The 6,343-nt window shown below is 38.4% G+C and overlaps 1 long non-coding RNA gene across 1 annotated transcript; it reads left to right on the top strand.

Moving 5' to 3' along the window:
* Positions 1-4,408: 4,408 nt before the first annotated feature.
* Positions 4,409-5,074, top strand: LOC119263221. The gene is made up of 3 exons (XR_005130203.1): positions 4,409-4,473; positions 4,556-4,610; positions 4,993-5,074. It is a non-coding gene; the product is annotated as an uncharacterized LOC119263221 (long non-coding RNA).
* Positions 5,075-6,343: the final 1,269 nt, after the last annotated feature.

The raw sequence follows: 6,343 nt of genomic DNA, 5'->3' as shown, positions 1-6,343 counted from the left end.
ATTTTCAAAGAATAGAGAGAGAGAGAGAGCAATTAGAGAGAATTAATGCTGAAAGGAAAAAAGAGTAAGTGAGGCAGAGTGAGTCAGAGAGAGAGAGAGAGAAGCAGAGGCTGCTGGAGATTTGCAGTGGCGAGGAAGCCTCTGCCTGCTTTGCATTTCATTTACATGCCTGGCCATATCGTCCAATCGGATTGGAAGCGGAGCCGGCAGCTTAGGAAGAGGAATAAAGACTCGAAATGCCATCACTGCTCTCATCCCTCTCTCATCCCATGCTCATAATACCCTGTCTGCTTCTCTTTTCTTTTGGTGTGCTCTTCTCACTGTCATAATACCCATTCTTCCTCCATTCTCCTCTCTCCAGCACAACTCCGCACTCTATAAGTAGATCCTGTCCAAAGAAACCCAAGCCTCGCAGCTGTGAATGGGAGATAGAGTGGGAGAAAGAGAAAAGGAAAAATACAAAAAAGAAACAGAACAGAGCACACTGAACCTTCCCGACAGTCATGGATGTGTACGTGAGCATTAGTGCAGTAGCATGATTCAGTTCTGACTCATCACCTCAAGTCAAGTTCGAAAATGTTATAGAGGTCCCAAACATTTCAGCACTGAGTGCAACTCATTCCAAGAATCTCTGGAATTGAGCAGAATGGAATTAAATTTGAGGGTAATATACCATTTATGTACAAATGCATCCAGCTATACACCAGTGACAGAAATACAATTTTAAAAATAAAGATTCCTGAATTACTCTTGGCTCACACTAACAGTTTTCCTCTAGTTGGTACATAACATGGAGGTTCTTTAAAAAAGGTTCTTCACACTTGCACATCTCATATACAAAATAATTCTTTAATCCCTTTAACCCCTTAAAATTCCAGGCTTATCACATACTAAGACTTATTATTCAGTAACTACGGAGACTTCAGTGCAAATTAGTTGAACTGTTCTTATGATATAATGGTGTACAATAAAACTTGCTGGTGGGCCATGGCCATTTAAGGGGTCAATGCCCAGGACCAGCTGGTGGGTCCAATCTTATATTCCTCTCTCATAACTTATGAATAATTCAGTCAGATTGTATTTTTTTTCATGTAATTACTGAATATTATAAACTGTCTTATAATACACCTGGAATTAGCACTGTAGCTCATGGAGTTACTGAATAATAAAGATGTAACAAACTTGGGACCTTAAAGGGCCAAAGTTCTTCAGTGGTTCTTGGCTTAGATGAATGTTGGTTTAAATGTGGTTTTCCTGTGGCGTCAGGATTCAGGATCACATAAAAGCACCTGAACCATGCTGATGACTGAGAGGATGGACGGACAGAAAGAATTAGACAGGTAGAACGAGGACAACGGATAGTCAAGGAGGCCTGCCCAGTGTCGCAAAAGACTGGCTGTTGGACAAAGCCAGAAAGATGGAAGAAGTGTCCAGGGAGAGAGAGCGGTAAGGTTGAAGGACAGAAAGGGAGGAGTCAAAAAAACAACAAAAGAAGTGGACAGAAAATATAAGAAAAGCAACTGAGACACTGGAGAAAGAACACGTAGAAGCCTAGATGAAGAAGCTCCAGAAGCTCCTAGAGGCGAATGAGCAGGCTAATGAATGAGCAGATAAAGGAAGAAACTGAGGAGGTGAGAAAGATGTGGGAAGCATAAAAGAAGAAGGTGGAGATGATCTGGGGGGTTTAGGATGAGCTCCACTCCAAAAATCTGGAGGTGAATGTGAAGTACAAGGCCATGATAAAGCAGAAGGTGGAGGAGCTGGAGCGTGAACAGGAGATGATGAGGGATCCGGTAGCTGCGATTAAGGAGAGCGAGGTAAGGATCCTATCAGCGGTTCCTCTGGTGGTCGTTCAGAAACACAGGCTGATGCAGGAGCTGCAAACCCACATGAGCCCGATCCTGAGTGAGAACATGAGCAAGGAAGACAAACGAGAATGGAAGAAGATCCAAAAGAAGAAGGCCAAGGAGCTCAAAATGCAAAAGATGGCTGAGGAGAAAAAGAGAAAGGAGGCCTTGAAGGACACAAAAGTGAAGAGCAAAGAGAGGAAGAGCCTATGGAAAAGACGGTGCTGTAAAGGGAGAGAGTGAAGAACGAGAATGTATGCTTTTCACTTAAAACACCAATAAACAACATTAATAAACACTTCCATTTGTCTCTTTATGTTTATCAAAGTGATAATAGGCCAACGATACGTATAAAACAACAAATAACTAGAAACAGAAGAAATAGAATCAAGAACAGTTACATGTAATCTCAATATTTGATTAATGCTTTTTATGTGCAGACGTTTTGATCGACACATGAGTGTACGTGAGTGTACGTGTTCTGTTGTGTTTTGGGTTTGAGAGATTAGTCAGAAATTGGGCTGCAACTATTGAAGATTTTAAATTTAAAACAAATTTTTCAAACAAATATTATCTTGAATATCCAGATGTTCTATAGCATAAAGAAAATATCACTTTCCTGCCTGAGTAGAAAAATGTTTTAAGTTTCAAAATAAGAACGTCAGATCTGAGCTAGTGAAGTCGAGTGAATGGTCCTGGAGTGTCCAAAAATCAGAAACTAATTAAGTTTTGCGATGTGTGGGGTTGTTAGCTTGCTGCCTAGCAAGCTTGTGACTTCACATCACAGACCAGGTTTGGTGCTTCACCCGCACGAGTTTAGAAGATAAAGCAGAAATATTTAGATGGAGAGACGTCCAGTGGCTGGTGCTTGAGTTAGTTAAATCTTAAAGGGGAACTCCACCGATTAAAAACAATCTGTGTAATTAAATGTTTACAGTGTTGAGAGTCATTCAGAGTGATTTGCTGTGAAACATCGCTAACTTTCAGGAATGCTCAATGTGGAGGTAATAGTGCAGACGTCTGAAGAATTTAATGCCTCTGAAAGCCCCCCTAAAAGTTATTATATAAAATGATTGGATATGTGCTGTATGATGACTAAAACATTGTTTATGGTAGTTTTATGATAAAGTTTTGACTTGACCATGCATTTTAATAAATTACTTTTAATTACGTTTTGGCAGCATCTGCACCATCATCAACATTAAACAAAACACACATACTAAATAAAATGGTTATTTTTGTGTGGCAGACATGGTGACGCCTGGTTCCTATCACTACCACTTTAAATAAATCTGAGTCAGTACATTTCCTTACAGTGAACCATATCAACCCAATGAACTGAATGACTGCAGCCACATGTCTACATCTCATGGAGTGAATTATTCAGGAATTTTGAAATTCTCCTTTATTAATTATGCTAACTGAGCTCTAACAAGGTTACTTCCTGCCCAATAGTTGTATAAACTGAAGTTTGAGCATCCACTTTATGAGAATATTAATTAATGTGGAATAAAAACAATTGTCATTAATACAAGAAATCACTGTGTTACTGACTAGAGGTTCAGCCTGCATAATGTTTCTGATATCCTTTTTCACTCTGTCGTGATTGTCACTGCTTCTTCTCTTCATGCAGTCACCTGCATGTCCTTCATTTACCAACAGTTTTTTTAAGTATGGAAGAAACTTTTATTTCTTTTTCATTTGGGTTATTGCTTTGTTTCCCCTCATTTTTCTGCCCAGGGTAAGTATGTCTGTGTTTGAATATTTTATGAGTATGTCTCTTTCCCTCTCTCATGACGGCTACTGACTGACTGTAAGTCAGTTTCATTGTCTTTTGTTCCTCTTTTACTTCAATGCTCCCTATTAACTCATCACATTTTAAGCTACAGAAGGCTTCTCGCCAGGAGAGAACAAAGTACAAAACTTCTGAACTTGGGTAAAAGTAGTAGTTCTTAAAATACACGTATGCTATTTACACTTTTTACTTGAGTTAATGTACAAAAGTTAAATCTGAAATCGTAATGCACTGAAAAGATATTAGTGATTTATTTCTTTGTTTAATTGTGGAACAGTAATTACATTTGTATGTAAGATTATGGTAAAATAAGAATTTTGTCATGTGATGAATTAATATGACAGTGGTGGTTACTGAAGTAAATATGAACCAACAAAGGTTAAGTTCTGATTTGATGTCAGGTTGACTTCAAATGTATTTCATCAAATTATCTTAAATAAAAGTACTGAGAATTATTGCAGCTCTGTTTTTAATACTCTCTGTTAAGGAGGCCTGTGTGGCTGCAGGCATTAGTGTTAACTGTTCCTCTCTTTACTGCAAAGCATTTATCAAAATTACAGAACTTATTTAATAGCTTTGTTCTTTTACTTCTGATACTCAAGTGGTTTAAAAGCAAGAACAAATTCGATCAGTTACTTTTGTTCAAGGAATAATTTACCAAGAGCATTTCCCCTTTCACTCAAGTACAGAGGTTGTGAACTTTGTCCACCCTGCTGCTCCTGGTTTACAAGCAGAGGCTAGGAAACAAGCCCTGTCTGCATAAACAGGTATATCTCAGGTTGGAAGCAATGCCTACTGGATTTGCGAGGCTTGTGTGCTTATAGAAATGCAGTTAGTCAACGTAAATATGCCTCTTTTTCATTTATTAAAGTTAGTATTTTAATCTTTGACTAAATGTGTCCTCTTCCTACAGCCTTCCATCTGCTGCTTCTGGTTCTCGACTGATAAGGACTTACAGCTTGTCCCAGGTACTTTTATTTATAGTAATGATTACAGTGTTGCTCTTCATAATCTTAGTATTTATTTCTTTACATGTTTTACTGTATATTTTAGCACAATATTATGTATTTTAAAACCATGGCTCACCCGCTTTGCTCTTTTTCTTTAGTTTGAAAAAGCTGTTGTATAAAAGCATTAGGACATTGCATATTGAATACTACTGGGAAAAACAGCATTTTGAGTTCACAGGAACATCCCCCTTCTTGTTTGCTATTTCGTACACATCCCCTTTTTCTTGTTGCTTTATAGATTTATTTCTCATGATGCCTGCTGTTCTTCTAGGATCATTCATAGTCCAACTGTCATTTATATGGTGAGGATGTTACTCATTTTACTTACTTTTGTCTTCAGTCTAGGTGCAGCCATGAAGAATCCACAATCCCAAGCTGCAGGTGACAATGAAATTGACCAAAGACCCCCCACATCCGTTAAGAGCCGAGTGTATTTAACATGGGTAGCGGTCAGATGTTCAGTCTCTGTCTGCCTCTCTCTCTCTCTCTCTCTCTCTTCCATTCATACTGTACATATACGCTCACTGACCACTTTTTAAACACCTAACTTAAACTAGTTAAGCCTGCTTGCGTATGACAATACGTCAGTGCGTTGCTGTGGCACGTACTGGAAGGCAGTAAGTGATTTTCATGGGAGGACCTGCCACAAGTTCTCAAGATGCCTATGGTTCATGTTGTTTATCGTTGCTTAAATAGTTTGAACTGAGAAACTACAAGGAGCTTTTATCAAGTGCCAAAGCTTGTTGTTCATGAGGGAAAAATGCAAGAAATTAACCAAAAATGCTGGCAAAAACATATTTTGCACATTTCATCTTTGGGTGTGCACAAGTGATGGATAAACGTACAAGCAACACCACTTACACTTAAATATAAACATAGTGCTACTATATAAGTGGACCCGATTAAATAGAAAATGAGTGAATACAAGGCAGCTTTAAATAAAAAAGTGGCCAATGAGTGTATACATATAACAAAGCACAGTGGTGTGCTGCACATTCCAGTTGAGTTTGTAGTATTAACACCTGTTTCTTGGTATATGGTAACTGATTCTTTATGTACGGATTATTCCATCCATTTGGTCTGTGTTGTAGGCAAGTGCTGTATATTTATGTAAGACAATTAAAGCAAGTGTTTCCAAATGATTTTTAGAGTTGTCATTAAAGTATGCATACAAGTGAAAACAGGTGAGCTTTAAGAACTGCTGATTTTAGAAGGGATGATACGATACAGTGTATACTGGCTGAAGACATGATAATGAACATTAAAACTGGCAGACTATTGATTGATCAGCTGTGTTCACCTATGCTGTACTGCCTTTATTTGGGATTAAAATAAAAGTGAATATTAGGCTACGTCTAAGCAAAAGATTTTGATTCAGGTATGTGCAGTTAATAAACAAAGATTTCGACTTATGCAGAAAGTATCTGGAAGCAAATGAAGTGAGTATATTTTGCTGGCTGGGCATGGGAGTGTTAATATCACGGCATACCTGGAAGTGAGCAACTGAGCCAGAATTGGGCCTGGATTCACACTGAAGTCTCTGTGTGCCTTTGAAGCTTGCAGCATTCAGACTACTGTGGCCCAACTGATTTTTGCTCTCTGGGAGTTTCAACAGTGAAAGGTAAGACACAGAAACAACGTTGTGATATCAACGTTGACTCACTTTTCAAAATAGAAACAAAATCCAACAG

Source organism: Pygocentrus nattereri, chromosome 4 (genome assembly GCF_015220715.1).
Source record: "Pygocentrus nattereri isolate fPygNat1 chromosome 4, fPygNat1.pri, whole genome shotgun sequence".
In the NCBI taxonomy this organism is placed as follows: domain Eukaryota; kingdom Metazoa; phylum Chordata; class Actinopteri; order Characiformes; family Serrasalmidae; genus Pygocentrus; species Pygocentrus nattereri.
The sequence above is the reverse complement of the archived record's forward strand: the minus strand, read 5'-3'. Positions and strand labels throughout refer to the sequence as shown.